At 43.1% G+C, this 16751-nt stretch overlaps 1 protein-coding gene across 4 annotated transcripts in view; it reads right to left on the reverse strand.

Annotated features, from left to right (window-relative positions):
• Positions 1–14210, reverse strand: part of LOC120524983 (butyrophilin subfamily 3 member A1-like) — a 56935-nt gene extending 42725 nt beyond the window's left edge. For all 4 annotated transcript variants that reach the window (XM_039746909.1, XM_039746923.1, XM_039746902.1 and 1 more), the window contains exon 1: positions 14000–14210. The gene's annotated coding sequence lies outside the window, so the exon portion shown is untranslated. The remainder of the gene's footprint in view (positions 1–13999) is intronic.
• Between the last annotated feature and the right edge of the window lie 2541 nt (positions 14211–16751).

Consider the following 16751-nt stretch of genomic DNA (forward strand, 5'->3'; position numbering starts at 1 on the left):
GTCTGTAGGTACAAAAGAGCTGTTTGTAATTCTGACTACCACCACAAAAAAGAAGAACAAATAAGAAGTACAATTTTGATGAGTTAAGAATAAAGATAAGGTGATGGCTTATGGTAGTGAAGTGTCTATGAAGATGATTGAACAGCTGGAGAATAATAACCTGACTACAAAAAAAAGGAAATCGCAAGTATTTCATGCCAGTTTTAAGGTTGAAGTTGTAGAGATTAAATTAGGGACAATGAGAATGGAAAGAGGTAGAAATGAATGGTATAATGGTAAATGCAGAACAGCAATAGAAGATAAACAGAGTTAACGAAGATGCTGCAGAGAAATATCAGAAGTACAGCAAGGGATTATGCAGAAAAGAGAAAGCAGGAAAGGAAACTGGGAAGAAAAAAGACACATGTATACAAGAAGAAGAGATAAAAAAAGTGGCAAAAGCAAAAAAGGATACCAAAGAGTTGATATTTGAAAGACAGACTGTGAAACTTGTTATTAATGCATCTTTATAATGGCAGTATAGATTGTATAGGTATTTTCAGTGTAAAATTAATAACTAATATACTCTAATACGTCAAACACACAAGCAATTTTTCATTAATTTATTTTGCCTTTTTGTTCTCTGATTTAGAAAGAAAAGAGAGTTTGGCACCAGCAAACAAAGGGGGTTACATATGAAAGACTCATCTCCACACTTAAAATGAATAGATAGATAGATAGATAGATAGTGTCACAAGAACGAGACATTGACAGATAAAGAGTTGGGGCAGCCACCCGTATATTGTGGTATCCTGGCTGCAAAAGTCGTTTTCTTTTAACAAAATACAGAGCACTGAAGTGCACACAACCGAGTCCAAAACAAGACTGAAGAAACAAAGGAAAAGGGGCAGGGTTTTAAAGGGGGAGACAGGAAGTGAGGTCGTATGGTCTTCCACCATTGGCTCAGAGCGGAGGTGACATCAGAGGGACTGGAGCTGGTGTGGCCGACTTCCATTGGCTCAGTCCCGAAGTGATGTCAGGTGATCCAGGTGAAATCCCCGGGATGGTCTACAGGCAAGGGAGAAAAGAGTCAGTGCACTCTGCCACACCCGGCATGCCTCGAACTGCCTTCACTCAAGCCCTTTAGCTGCCTCCCATGCGCGTGTGTGACAAGGCCCCCTTAGCCCAGACCCGACGGGTCGGGCGACTAACCGAGAGGTCGTGAACCCGAAAGCATCAGCGTTGGCGTGGAGCGCCCGGCGATGAACGAGCGAAAACTTGTACGGCTGCAGGTCAAGAAACCACCGGGTGACCCGCGGATTCGACTCCTTGTGGAGGGCCATCCACTGTAGGGTGCATGGTCCGTGACAAGGGTGAATTCCGCCCAACAGGTAGTACCTCAGCTGAGTAATCGCCCATTTAATCGCCAGAGCCTCCCTCTCCACCGCAGCATACCTGGTCTCCCGGTCCAACAGTTTCCGCTCAGGAACATGATGGGGTGCTCCACACCATCGACGCTTTGGCTCAGCACGGCGCCCAGGCCTGTGTCCGAAGCGTCCGTCTGGAGGATGAAAGGCAAAGAAAAGTTAGGTGCCATCAAAACAGGTGTGGACGTAAGGGCCTGCTTTAAGTCACCAAATGCAGCGCTTGTTTTTCAGTCCATACCACAATGTTCGGGCCCTCTTCTTTGTTAAATCAGTCAAGGCGCGCTCTCTCCGAAAACCGGGTACAAACCGGCGGTAGTACCCGCTAACCGAAAGGCTTGGACTTGCCGCTTGGTTCATGGACGGGCCATTTCAGAATGGCATCAATTTTGGAGCACTGTGGCCTTACGGTACCCGACCCACCAGGTAGCCTAAATATTTGGCTTCGCTTAATCCAAGAAGCATTTCTTGGGATTAATCCGAGCCCGCCTCACCAAGTGTCCGTAATACCGCTTGGACATGCTGTAGGTGTTCCTTCCATGTGCTGGAATAGATGACCACGTCATCCAGGTAGGCAGCACTGTATGAGTTATGAGGCGAAGCACTTTGTCCACCAGACGCTGAAAGGTTGCTGGAGCCCGTGTAACCCAAATGGAAGGACACGATACTGCCAGTGTCCGCTAGGGGTACTAAACGCGTTTTTCCTTCGCTGAGTCCGTTAAAGGAACCTGCCAGTACCCTTTCGTCATGTCAAGTGTGGTCAGGTATTGAGCCTGTCCAAGCCTCTCGAGGAGGTCGCCCACGCGTGGCATTGGATAAGCATCAAATTGGGAGACTTGATTAAGCCGACGGAAGTCATTGCAGAACCTCCAACTTCCGCCAGGCTTACCGACGAGCACAATGGGGCTGGACCAGGGACTATAACTTTCCTCAATCACACCTAGCTCCAGCATGCGCTTGATCTCAAGCTCCACTTCAGCCTTTTTGCCTCGGGAAGACGATCACGGCGTTCTCGGACAACAACCCCGGCTCTGTCACGATGTTGTGCTCAATCAGAGAGGTCCTTCCGGGTTCTCACTGACTACCTCCCGACGGTCCGGATAACTGTTTCCAGCTCCTGCCGCTGTCTGGGACTTAAGTCCGTGCCGGTTAAGGTCGTGTGTGTGGCGCAAGAGTGAGCGGGCTGGCCGGAGGAGGGATCGGGGTCCCTGTCCTTCCACGGTTTCAGCAGGTTCACATGATAAACCCGCTCCTTTGGCCGGCGATTGGGTTGACTCACCAAATAGTCGACCAGTCCCTTCCTCTCCTTAACCAGAGGGGCCCTGCCAGTGGGCAAGCAATTTAGAGTGGGAGGTAGGCACTAGGACCATGACCCGATCTCCGGGCGGAACTCCCAAGAGGCGTGCAGCGGTTGTAGTACCGGCCTGTGCTGCTTGAGCCTCCTCCATGTGACTTTTAAGGACAGGCGAATTTTTCCAAATCTATCGCGTAACTGCGCGATATATCCAGTATGTTTGTGGAGGGAAGAGCCTCTTCTTCCCAGCCTTCTTTCAAAATATCTAATATGCCCGAGGTTGTCGCCCGTATAGTAGTTCAAAGGGGAGAACCCGTGGAGGCTTGTGGGACTTCCGATAGGCAAAAAGGACGAGGGGAGGAGCTGATCCCAGTTCCTTCCATCCTCGCTGACCACCTTACGCAGCATTTGCTTGAGAGTTTGATTAAACCTCTCTACTAATCCGTCGGTTTGAGGATGATACACCGAGGTCTTTAAATGCTTTATTTTCAGTAATCTGGCAGTCTCCTTGAACGTTTCCGAGGTGAAGGGGGTCCCCTGGTCTGTCAAGACTTCTTTGGGGATCCCCACGCAATACCCCTAGTAATTCCGTGCGATGGCTTTAGAGGTAGCTGGCGCAACGGAACAGCTTCGGGTATCGTGTAGCGTAATCCACGAGGACTAAAATGTACTTGTGTCCTCGGGCTGAGGGCTCCAGGGTCCCACCAGGTCGACCCCGATTCTGTGGAAGGGAACGTCAATCAGTGGAATAGGAATGAGAGGAGCACGGTCCCTCCTAGGAATTTGTCGCAGTTGACACTCCGGGCAGGAAGCGCCAAAGCGGCGAACCTCCTCATTAATTCCTGGCCAGTAGAAACGGAGCTTGATCCGCTCCAGAGTTTTTTCGGTGCCCAGGTGGCCACCTAGGAGGTGGGCGTGTGCTAGCTCACAGACCTGCCGCGGAAGGTGCGCGGCACTAGCAGCAGCCTCGTCTCCTGCCCGTCATGCATTGCTACACGGTAAAGGAGGTCATTATCTAGCACAAAGTAGGGGCCCTGTGGCATCGACTGATTAGTGCGCTGGCCATTGACAAGGACCACTGCATTTTTTACAAACTTCAGGGAGTCATCATTCCATTGCTCCCTTCTAAAAGAAGCCGGCGTTTCTTTAAATTGGAACCGCAACACGGAGAGAGGGTCAGCGTCGACCTCAATGGGCGTGGTTTCCTCCCGCTCCGCGCGGCGTTGGTGGATGGCGTGTTAGCCAGCGGCGGCCGGAGTTGCCACGTCAGTCAGGGCGACTGCTTCGTCTCTCTCTGCCGGCTGATTACACGGCGTGGAGGCAGCTTGAGACGGGTTATCTCCGTCCATAACGAGGCCCAAATTAACCCGGAGTGGTATGTGTCTCACCGCTTTTGATTTTAGACCAGTCCGCCCTAGTATCACCGGGTGTGGAGGATCAGGTAGGACGCTACGGTGAGCTTACTGAACTGACCCTCCGTAACTGATGACACAGCGGCGGACCTGTACCAGCGGATGTCTCCGTGGACACAGGTTATACCGGTCTTAAATTTAGCCACTGTTGCGGTTGCACAAAGCGGCGGGCAACAATGAAATGTTGCTGCGGTCGAACAAACCTGTGGTCTTGTGTCCGTTGGCGATCACCACGCCAGTATGTGGGACCGCCAACGGATTAGCCAGAGCACACCAACCCTCCTCACCCTCCACCTGCATTCCTCCTTGCCTCCAAGCGGTTTGCGCGCCGCGCCCGGACGCCAATCTGGCTCCGGATTGTACAGGGTGGGGCTAGGTCTTGGAACATACCCGGCTGAGTTTGACATGAGGACGGTTCTGCTCCCCAGAGTGTGAGGCCGCCCTCTGCGTCTCCATAAGCTCTATGAGCTCAGCATGTTCTTGAACCGCCGCCCCAAACCGGCTGGTTGAAGCCACGGGAAGCGCTTCCAGGAGCAGATAGCAAGCTACCTGCTCTATTATTTGGTAGGGCGTGTTTTCAAATGGCCGTAGCCAATGCCCTACCATTGCCCATAAGGACCAGGCTTGTTTGTTGGTTGGCGCTCAGGGTCCAACCTCCATTTTTTATTTTATTCACCTGCCAGTCTGGGGCACCCCTAGGTGGTAAATGGGGCTTTGGTTTCGAGGGAGGCAGGCACTCTCCCCAAGAGAGCATACTGAGTCCCTTTGCCTCCCCCTCCAGGGCAGCCCAATTCTGTGAGCCCCACCCGCACACTCCTGGCCACTCCAGATGGGCTAGTTATGAGTGCGGGCGGAGCCCGCACCGGTCACGCCGAACCACGGGCACCCTCCCGCCTGAATACTCGGCCCGCACGCTCCCACCTGGGTATATTGCAGGTCCTGTCCCCTTCTCCTCGGGACTTCTCCATCCTGCCGACTACGCCACTGTCACAAGAACGAGACATTGACAGATAAAGAGTTGGGGCAGCCACCCGTATATTGTGGTATCCTGGCTGCAAAAGTCGTTTTCTTTAACAAAGATACAGAGCACTGAAGTGCACACAACCGAGTCCAAAACAAGACTGAAGAAACAAAGGAAAAAGGGGCAGGTTTTAAAGGGGGAGACAGGAAGTGAGGTCGTATGGATCCGCACGTGGTCTTCCACCATTGGCTCAGAGCGGAGGTGACATCAGAGGGACTGGAGCTGGTGTGGCCGACTTCCATTGGCTCAGTCCCGGAAGTGATGTCAGGTGATCCAGGTGAAATCCCCGGGGATGGTCTACAGGCAAGGGAGAAAAGAGTCAGTGCACTCTGCCACACCCGGCATGCCTCGAACTGCCTTCACTCAAGCCCTTTAGCTGCCTCCCATGCGCGCGTGTGTGACAATAGATAGATAGATAGATAGATAGATAGATAGATAGATAGATAGATAGATAGATAGATAGATAGATAATGTCTTTGTACTTTTTTGAATGATAATTTGCCATAGTTAATTATGTGAACTTTAAATTCAATCAAAATCATGGTTTAAACACATGATTAAAGACATTGTGTTAATTACTAAAACATACTAGTTTATGTATTTTATCCTGTTGATATGAGTAAGACATTGTTTATTATTTTTAAAACATTAAAATATACAGTCAGTTATATTATCTATAAATTATGTGAAGAATTGTGATAAACCAGTGAAACACCGGCTGTCCACAGCAGGCACACAGGAACAGACTGAAAAAACACAAAGAGCACATACACACTGTAGTACTGGTAAGTGTGTGAATGCACCTCAACTCTAAATCAAACTGGGCTTCAAGCATTGTCTAATGTAGTTCCCACCTTTACAAAAATATATCTTGTATTTTGCTTAGTTTATTTTATATTTTACAGAAACAGATGTTTTGGTTGTTGCAGGAACAGTGACAAACTACAGCAGGCTGTCTTGCCGCAAAAGAATACATTTTCCCTTTTGGTTGGACCACGTGATCACAAGCCACAAAGCAGGGTATTACTAGACAGCAGGACACAGTCAGCATACTGTAGGGCTGCCAGTCAAAGAAACACATAGTGGAAAGAAAAACTGATATACCTGGAGAAATCCCAAGGCATATACAAGGAAAAGGAAGGGCATATTTCTGTTTACCAAGCCAGTGGTCCTGTCTAACTTCTCATATGCTGCTCAATCACTGTATGATGATTGCTCAATTTGTAATTCACTTAATAGAACACTATCTGATTTATTGTGGAAAAATAAGACTCATTATACAAAAAAAAACTGTAATTCCATGTTTGTATTGAAGATACTATTTTTTTTTACTTCAATTCTCATTACACCACTTTCAAAATAAATTGGCATAGACATATTGTGAATACTGCAATCCCTCAATATGTCTTCTCACACCTTGGAGGTGTTAATTTTATCTTAATGTGTAAATATAGTATTACAATAGACCTTTTTGGTATGGGCTTTTACAAACCGGATTCCAAAAAAGTTGGGACACTATACAAATCGTGAATAAAAACTGAATGCAATGATGTGGAGGTGCCAACTTCTAATATTTTATTCAGAATAGAACATAAATCACGGAACAAAAGTTTAAACTGACAAAATGTATCATTTTAAGGGAAAAATATGTTGATTCAGAATTCATGGTGTCAACAAATCCCAAAAAAGTTGGGACAAGGCCATTTTCACCACTGTGTGGCATCTCCCCTTCTTCTTACAACACTCAACAGACGTCTGGGGACCGAGGAGACCAGTTGCTCAAGTTTAGAAATAGGAATGCTCTCCCATTCTTGTCTAATACAGGCCTCTAACTGTTCAATCGTCTTGGGCCTTCTTTGTCGCACCTTCCTCTTTATGATGCGCCAAATGTTCTCTATAGGTGAAAGATCTGGACTGCAGACTGGCCATTTCAGTACCGGATCCTTCTCCTACGCAGCCATGATGTTGTGATTGATGCAGAATGTGGTCTGGCATTATCTTGTTGAAAAATGCAGGGTCTTCCCTGAAAGAGATGACATCTGGATGGGAGCATATGTTGTTCTAGAACCTGAATATATTTTTCTGCATTAATGGTGCCTTTCCAGACATGCAAGCTGCCCATGCCACACGCACTCATGCAACCCCATACAATCAGAGATGCAGGCTTCTGAACTGAGCATTGATAACAACTTGGGTTGTCCTTGTCCTCTTTGGTCCGGATGACATGGCGTCCCAGATTTCCAAAAAGAACTTTGAATCGTGACTCGTCTGACCACAGAACAGTCTTCCATTTTGCCACACTCCATTTTAAATGATCCCTGGCCCAGTGAAAACGCCTGAGCTTGTGGATCTTGCTTAGAAATGGCTTCTTCTTTGCACTGTAGAGTTTCAGCTGGCAACGCCGGATGGAACGGTGGATTGAGTTCACTGACAATGGTTTCTGGAAGTATTCCTGAGCCCAGTCTGTGATTTCCTTTACAGTAGCATTCCTGGTTGTGGTGCAGTGTCGTTTAAGGGCCCGGAGATCACAAGCATCCAGTATGGTTTTACGGCCTTGACCCTTACGCACAGAGATTGTTCCAGATTCTCTGAATCTTCAGATGATGTTATGCACAGTTGATGATGATAGATGCAAAGTCTTTGCAATTTTTCGCTGGGTAACACCTTTCTGATATTGCTCCACTATCTTTCTGCGCAACATTGTGAGAATTGGTGATCCTCTACCCATCTTGGCTTCTGAGAGACACTGCCACTCTGAGAAGCTCTTTTTATACCCAATCATGTTGCCAATTGACCTAATTAGTGTTAATTGGTCTTCCGGCTCTTTGTTATGCTCAAATTTACTTTTTCCAGCCTCTTATTGCTACTTGTCCCAACTTTTTTGGGATTTGTTGACACCGTGAAATTTTGAATCAACATATTTTTCCTTTAAAATGATACATTTACTCGGATTAAACCTTTGATCTGTCATCTACGTTCTATTACAAATAAAATATTGACATTTGCCATCTCCACATCATTGCATTCAGTTTTTATTCACAATTTGTTTAGTGTCCCAACTTTTTTGGAATCCGGTTTGTATATACAAGCATATGTTTTCTCCACAAATATGCTTTATTTGGACCAACAGTAATAGTCTATTCAGAAATGTCTTTATTTTGTGAACATTGGTTAATGAATAGTGTATTGCAGGTGAATCAGTTCAATTTAATAAACAAGGCCTCTTTTACAGTTACAGTGCAGAGAGTTCTTATCAAGATACAATATACCTGTAACTCCCAGAGAATTTGCAATGGTCTTTGGCACTGTTCCATCTGACCTGTCTTTTCTTTAGAAAGGGAGGCCACAATGCACCCAACCTCAGTGTCCCTTTCTTATCAAACTAATTCTGCTGTTGGTGGAATTTGTTTTTCAGCTTCTGGTGGAAAGAATGATCAAAAAGGAGCCTTATTTCTTAAGAATACCTTTTCTCTCCCTTCAATACATTCTTCTTAGAACAATTTACTCCAAAACATAAATTGGAAGAGTTTGGTTAATATAGCATTTTTTCTGAATAATACAACAAATAAAGTCATATGAAAAAGTTTGGGAACCCCTCTCAGCCTGCATAATAATTTACTCTACTTTGAACAAATAAAATAACAGTAGTATGTCTTTCATTTGCTAGGAACATCTGAGTACTGGGGTGTTTTTTGAACAAAGATTTTTAGTGAAGCAGTATTTAGTTGTATGAGATTAAATCAAATGTGAAAAACTAGGTCCCCTTGTAATTTTGCTGATTTGAATGCATGTAACTTCTCAACACTGATTACTTGCAAAACCAAATTGGTTGGATTAGCTCATTAAGCCTTGAACTTCATAGACAGGTGTGTCCAATCATGAGAAAAGGTATTTAAGGTGGTCAATTGCAAGTTGTGCTTCCCTTTGACTCTCCTCTTAAGAGTGACAGCATGGGATCCTCAAAGCAACTCTCAAAAGATCTGAAAACAAAGATTGTTCAGTATCATGGATTAGGGGAAGGCTACAAAAAGCTATCTCAGAGGTTTAAACTGTCAGTTTCAACTATAAGGAATGGAATCTGGAAATGGAAGGCCACAGGCACAGTTGCTGTTAAACCAGCAGGTCTGGCAGGCCAAGAAAATTAAAGGAGCGGCATATGCGCAGGATTGTTAGAATGGTTACAGACATCCCACAGATCACCTCCAAAGACCTGCCAGAACATCTCGCTGCAGATGGTGCATCTGTACATCGTTCTGCAATTCAGTGCAATTTGCACAAAGAACATATGTATGGCAGGATGATGAGAAAGAATCCCTTTCTGCACTCACACCACAAACAGAGTTGCTTGTTGTTTGCAAATGCTCATTTAGACGAGTCAGATTCATTTTGGAAGAAAGTGCTTTGGACTGATGAGGCAAAAATTGAGTTATGTGGTCATAATGGAAAACGCTTTGGATGGTGGAATAAGAACACAGCATTCCAAGAAAAACACCTGCTACCTACGGTCAAATTGGGTGGAGGTTCCATCATGCTGTGGGGCTGTGTGGCTAATTCAGGGACTGGGGCCCTTTTTAAAGTTGAAAGTCGGATGAATTCAACCCAATATCAACAAATTCTTCAGGATAATGTTCAAGTATCAGTCACAAAGTTGAAGTTACACACGGTTTGATATTTTAACAAGACAATGACCCAAAACACAGTTCGAAATCTACAAAGGCATTCATGCAGAGGGAGAAGTACAATGTTCTGGAATGGCCACCACAGTCCCCTGACTTGAATATCAGCGAAAATCTATGGGATGATTTGAAACAGGCTGTCCATGCTCAGCAGCCATCAACTTTAACTGAACTGGAGAGATTTTGTATGGAAGAATGGCCAAAAATACCTCCATCCAGAATCCAGACACTCATCAAAGGCTATTGGGGGCGTCTAGAGGCTGTTATATTTGGAAGAGGAGGCTCAACTAAGTATCGATGTCATATCTCTGTTAGGGTGCCCAAAGTTATGCACCTGTCTAATTTTGTTATGATGCATATTGCATATTTTTTGTTAATCCAATAAACTTAATGTCACTGCTGAAATACTACTTTTTCCATAAGGCATGTGCTTATATTAAAGGGAAGTTGCTACTTTGAAAGCTCAGCCAATGATAAACAAAAATCCAAAGAATTAAGAGGGGTTCCCAAACTTTTTCATATGACTATCTTTAAAGATAATTCATAAGTTTAACCTTGTTAAAGACTGTTAAAGACTTGAAATCCACAACCATTGTACCTGTTCCCAAAAAACCAAGGATAACCTCTCTTAATGACTATCGACCAGTTGCTCTCACCCCTGTCATTGCAAAGTGCTTTGAACGACTGGTAATCACCCACATCAAAGCCTCCATTCCAGCTGATCTAGACCAACACCAGTTTGACTATCGGTCAAACAGATCAACTGAGGACACCATCTGTGTGGCTCTACATGCTGCTCTCTCGCACTTGGAAAAGCCCAACACCTATGTTAGGATGCTCTTCATTGACTACACCTCTGCATTTAATACCATCATACCCAACCAGCTGATCCAAAAACTCTATGCACTAGGACTAGCACCGTCCATATGCAACTGGTTACTGGATTTTCTCACCAACCGCCTCCCAGTCTGTCAGGATGGGCAAACACACATCCTCCACCCTTACCCTGAGCACTGGTGTGCTGCAAGGATGTGTACTAAGTCCCCTTCTCTATGCACTCTTCACCCATGACTGTCAACCCATCCACCAATCAAACATTATTGTTAAATTTGCAGATGATACAACTTTCATTGGGCTTGTAACAGACAATAGTGAAGCTGCATATAGAGAAGAGGTTCAGAATCTGACAGAATGGTGCAATGCCAACAACCTGGTCTTAAATACCAAAAAGACCAAAGAAGTTATTCTGGACTTTAGGACCTGTCCTGGGCTGACAACAACTTGGCTACAACAGACAAAGCACAACAACGCCTCTATTTTTTCAGGAAGCTAAGGAGAGCATGATGGCCTGCAGGTACAACAGTTGCACCAAGGCTGCTAAAGAAGTCCTGCAGCGGGTCGTAAAAACAGAAGAGGCCATTATTGGGACTGAACTGCCATCACTCAAACTCACGTATAAGACTCGCTGTGTGAGAAGGGCCAAAAACATTCTCAAGGACAAAACTCATCCTGGAAATTCTTTCTTTGAGCTCCTCCCATCAGGAAGATGCTTTAGGTCAATCCGTGTACGCACAGACTAAAAATAGCTTTTTACCATCTGCCATAAACTTACTGAACTCTGAATCTCATTCTGATATCATTTTTAATTGAACATGTGCAATATACTAATGTAATACAATATAGAATATGTAATGTACTATTCATTAACAGGTGCAATAACAATTTATGATCCTGTACTTTGAGCAATAATAATTTGCTCTGGTTACTTGATCACTTAACACTGTATATGACATATTTGAATTATCTGACTTTTCTTTAACTGCACCTTGGGACTGTCACAAAAAGTAATTTCGTTGTCAAAAAGTAATTTCGTTGTGTTACACAATGACAGTAAAGTGCTTGAACTTGAACTTCATGCAGAAATACAAAAGTGACACTGGCATTAAATGTTGTTTATGATAAATTGCAACCAGAAACTACTCTTCATTGCAATTATTCACTTTGAAAATACATCAACACCTTCGCTGACAATATTTTATTAGGTTTTTCACTTTCATTTAGGGGCGGCACGGTGGCACAGTGGTAGCACTGCTGCCTCGCAGTTAGGAGACCCGGGTTCGCTTCCCGGGTCCTCCCTGCGTGGAGTTTGCATGTTCTCCCGTGTCTGTGTGGGTTTCCTCCGGGCACTCTTTCCTCCCACAATCCAAAGACATGCAGGTTAGGTGGATTGGTGATTCTAAATTGGCCCTGGCGTGTGGGTGTGTGTCCTGTGGTGGGTTGGTACCCTGCCCAGGATTGGTTCCTGCCTTGTGCCCTGTGTTGGCTGGGATTGGCTCCAGCAGACCCCCTTGACCCTGCATTTGGATTCAGCGGGTTAGAAAATGGATGGATGGACTTTAATTTAGAAATATTATATTTGGTCACTATGAAGAATAATGAAAAACATTTTTATGAACATTTCACATTCACAGATGCAAATATGCGATAGGAAACTTCATTTTACAATTTTTATTAAGGAAATAAAACATTATTCAAACACAATCTCTCCCTATTTAAATAAAAAGCAGTTACAATCATGGCAGTGTGTTCACGATATAAAGCTAAATCTAACCCTGTGCTCTTGTACATTTTACTTAACTTTCTCCTCTCTGTAGTTTATTATCCTAAAAGCAAAAAGTATACAGTACAGCGTTGTTTTGACATGCATAGATATCCGTTAATTCTCTGTACGTTAAATCTTATAATGTATATGGCAAGAGTCATTTTGATCGCAGTCTCCTCGAGCCCGCACTAGTTTACGAGATTAATTACATTGAAACTCTAAAAACAAGAAAATAATTAGGATTCTGACATTGCAGTAATGAGACACATGGTAAATAACATTGTAATATCCCTTCCCAGACGGGAAAATGAATCTCTAAGGCAAGTGGTGGTAATTAATTATCAAATCTTTGTGTTTTTTATTCACTTTTCTTCTGACTTCAACAAGCCGAAAACAAACGTACTGTAGTCAGGACAAACAACACTCTACTCAAAAACCCAACCCACACACGAGTTAAAACACACTTTTTTTTTTTCCAAAGTCCCTGCGCCCCAGCACCTCAGAGGCCGTTTTATTAAGAGTGGCAGTTGTGTCTCTGCCAGCCCCTTTTTTTCTTTTAACTATTTAGAAAACACTGCCTAGCAGCAATTTCTTTCCCAGATCGTTACAATATATAATGCACTGAAAATATTATGGCACAGCGCTATGCGAAATAGTGGTTAGATTAGAATAGAGCATTGTATCGCTCTATCTACTTCTACTATACGACTTGTACTGCATAATAAAACACAAAGGTTTGTGTGTCCAGTCCTCCTGAGTAATCCGATTGGTCAGTTTGGCGAGTGTGAAGCATAGCACACGCAAGAAAACGAGACGCCTTACATGGAAAGTATAAAAACGTACAGGCGGTAAGTAGGGCTCCTTCAAAATAATTGCTAGAGTCTGAGAAGCAGGCTGTGAGGGAACACAGTCGAGAAAGGGAGCGCCGATAAAGAGAAGTTTGGACACACGCCAATACGGAGAAAAGGCACTGAAAGTTCACGTAGGGCAGGAGTAATTAACTATTTAAAAAATTATTATTACCTATCTTCTACAGGTACCGTGGCTAGTTTAATATAAAGCAAGCGAGCACAACCACCTATCCCCTACGTTGCATCATTAGCTTGTTTTTGGTTGCGCCCCATTCAGACAGTAATAATCAGTGGTCTAGAGTGCATATTTAGACTTAGCCAATCGATCTTCAGAGAGTGGCAGTCTGAGTAAAGCTAACTGAAATGAAAAACGGTTATTGGCATTACAACACCAGTTGATGAGACGCGTTTTGAATGCTGCAACAAATCCTAAATGATTACATCGAAACACGTTTCAAATATACAGTTAGTTAGTTACATATAGTTACTTTTCATGTTAATAAAATCAAAGACAAAACAATTATTCAGGATTAAGTATGTTACGTTATGCATATTTACAAAACCTAATACATTTTACCCAAGCCCAAATAGAGTTAGGCGAGTTGTACATTTTAAATATGTCGATTAACTTTGACCTTTCCAAACAGCATTCTCTCTCACCATATGACCCTATAATCAAAGAAACGTGCTCAGTTTACATTATTAATCGCAGGAGAAAACAAATTGCGTAATCGACTTACGTCCTTCTGGATGTCTAGGCAGTATTTTACGGGTCAGTAGCTGAATCCGCCTCGTCTTCACACATATATTTAACCTAGCTATTTTAAAAATCGGATCAGTCGACACAACAACGCCAGTTAGGTATACTCTGGTGTCATTTGACTTTCACTTTCCCATTCAAACGCATGCTTACTGTGCAGCAGTCAAGTTACCGCCGAAGCAGCTGCAGCCAAGTTCGTTATGACACGCAAGCTAGACACATAAAGAGCTTGATTGGACCCCAGGGGGAAATGTGGCGTTTTACAGAAGCCCTTTAAATAAATAAACACGTACTGTAAATAGGTCGGTAAGTATTTAAACAAACAAATATTCACACACACTTTCGTCTGGACATACACCAAAATGTAAAGCGAATGAAAACTTCTGTCATGGTATCTCAGTGGCAGTGAGGCTAGGACCAATAGTGCGTATTTTTATTTCTATTCACGAGCACTGCGTCCTGAAGCATTAAACCTTAAAACAAACTACAAGTGTAAGGATGCAAAATAAAAATGAGAAAGTTGTAGACTTCTTTGACCAGGGTCAAGAAAAATGAAAACTGAAGTAGCGTCTGTGAACTCTTAAAAATAACAGTTCTTTAGTGGCACTTTAGGGTTCTTTACTGGGTTGTGTGGTTCCAGGACCATTGCCTGACAAAGCACCAGTTCTTTCTGGCAAGCCATTGTTGCATATGAAGTTGGTTATTTGTACTTTAAAAACTTCCTTATATGCAGAAAAAAAGGAAAAGAAATCTTTAATGCATAATAGGCTACTTATCAATACACTAAAATAATCTGGATTTAGCACGGGTTATTGTATGTGTGCAGTAAGGTTCCTTTTAAAATCGTGAGCCATTGGTATACTGTATGGAGCCTGTTACATATCCAACTAAGTAATGTTTCTTTCTGGAACCTTCATGTGGATAGCATTGCGCTGAAGAAGGGTTTTGGGACCTTTATTTTTAAGAGTGTGGCCGGGGCTTTCCATTTAGTTTGGGTGTTGCAAAATAAAAAACTTCCAATGTTACTTTTCTGTAATTCCATTTAAATAAAGTTTAATCTAAGGCTATAGTTGCATGTGATGGATTCGTAGACAAAGAAAAACAATGCAATGAAGGTTCCTCATGACTTCATAAAGACACAAAACAAAGCTGCATTTTATCCAAATTATTACTTTTTTAAATATTTCAAATGTTTCAATTAGTTGCTACAATTACTTAAAAAATCAGTGTTGAATGCATTGCATGTTCTCCTCGTGTCTCGTGGGTTTCCTCCTGGCACGGTTTCCTACAATCCAAAGACATGTAGGTTAGGTGGATTGATTCTGAATTGGCCCTTGTTGATTGTGTGTGTGGGTGTGTTTGTGTGTGTCCTGCGGTAGGTTGGCACCCTGCCCAGGATTGGTTCCTGCCTTGTGCCCTGTGTTGGCTGGGATTGGCTCCGATACCCTATTCGTTCAGCGGGTTAGAAAATGGATGGATGGATGGAATTACTTAAAAAATCAGTGTTGAATGCATTGGTACGCTAAACTTTGTTGAACTTGTTTGTAGGGAAATAAGATAGTAACTAGCATTCCCAACTTATTTTATATGGGACAGACCAGCTTTCATAAGGCTTCTGATTGGACACAACTGTGTACCTCTGTAGAAATATATATGTAATGTACTTATCTGATATCAGCCCAAACTTCAGCAGTTTCTTCTTTTGTTTTTGTGCTGCATGTGTTCTGTCCGAGGCCTTTTGTGGCTATGCTTTGCACATTTAGTTCTCTTTGATGGTGTGTTGCTCCGTGTGTTGATCTGGTATCACAACTGAAGCCCTTCAAAAATCCTTCTAATTCTTGGTCATAAAAATGCTGTCTTATCCATTTTGCTATATCTTCCTGTAATTCTCTTCTTGGATCATTTTTCATTGCTCCATGGCTAACAACATGCAGGTTAATCCAGAGCACACATACGTTCAGCCTTATACTAAATAATCTGTTCTGTCACTGGATGTTTGATTCAAAGTCTCTGATAATGTGGCTGGTTTGTTTGATTGATAGTTATAATTCTGTATCTGCAAATTAATATTATTATCATAGAATCGCCATTCATGTTAGAATTCTACGCAGCCAAGTGGACAGATTCTCCATAATCAAGTGATTTGTTTTTAATTTTTCAAAGGAAAAAATTAGCTTTGGTGGGGAGCTATTTTTGGGATATTTTCTAGAATGTTTGTATAATTTTTCAGTATTTGTTCTTAGAAAGAAATGCCTTTTAGCATAAATATGTCCAATTTCTATTAAGGGGACCACTTTTAGTAACAATATTTCAAGGATTGTTGCTGATCTCCATGCATTTATACAGCATCAGAGAAGGATAAACAGTTTTTGTAAAGATAGTTGTGGTTATAAAACTGGCCTTGGCATATTTGTCTTCCTAAATTTGGCAGATCTAACAAACACACTACAACTCAAGAGCCTGCTATACATATGTATTACTATGTAATATATGAATTTTATTTTTTGGTGTAATTTGTTACTCAGTAATTTTATTTAATTATTTGTAGAAATGGAGGGAGAGCCCAGTAGTAGTGTTGCTACCTCAAAATAGGGAGACCTGGACTTGCTTCTGGTGCAGAGTTTGCATGTTTTCTCTGTGTTCATCTCCCACTGTCCAAAGACATGGATGTTAGGTGAATTGCCATTGCTAAACTGGCCCATGTGTCTGTTCACCCTGTGATGGGCTGGAGC

Source organism: Polypterus senegalus, chromosome 1 (assembly GCF_016835505.1).
Source record: "Polypterus senegalus isolate Bchr_013 chromosome 1, ASM1683550v1, whole genome shotgun sequence".
Taxonomy (NCBI): Eukaryota; Metazoa; Chordata; class Cladistia; order Polypteriformes; family Polypteridae; genus Polypterus; species Polypterus senegalus.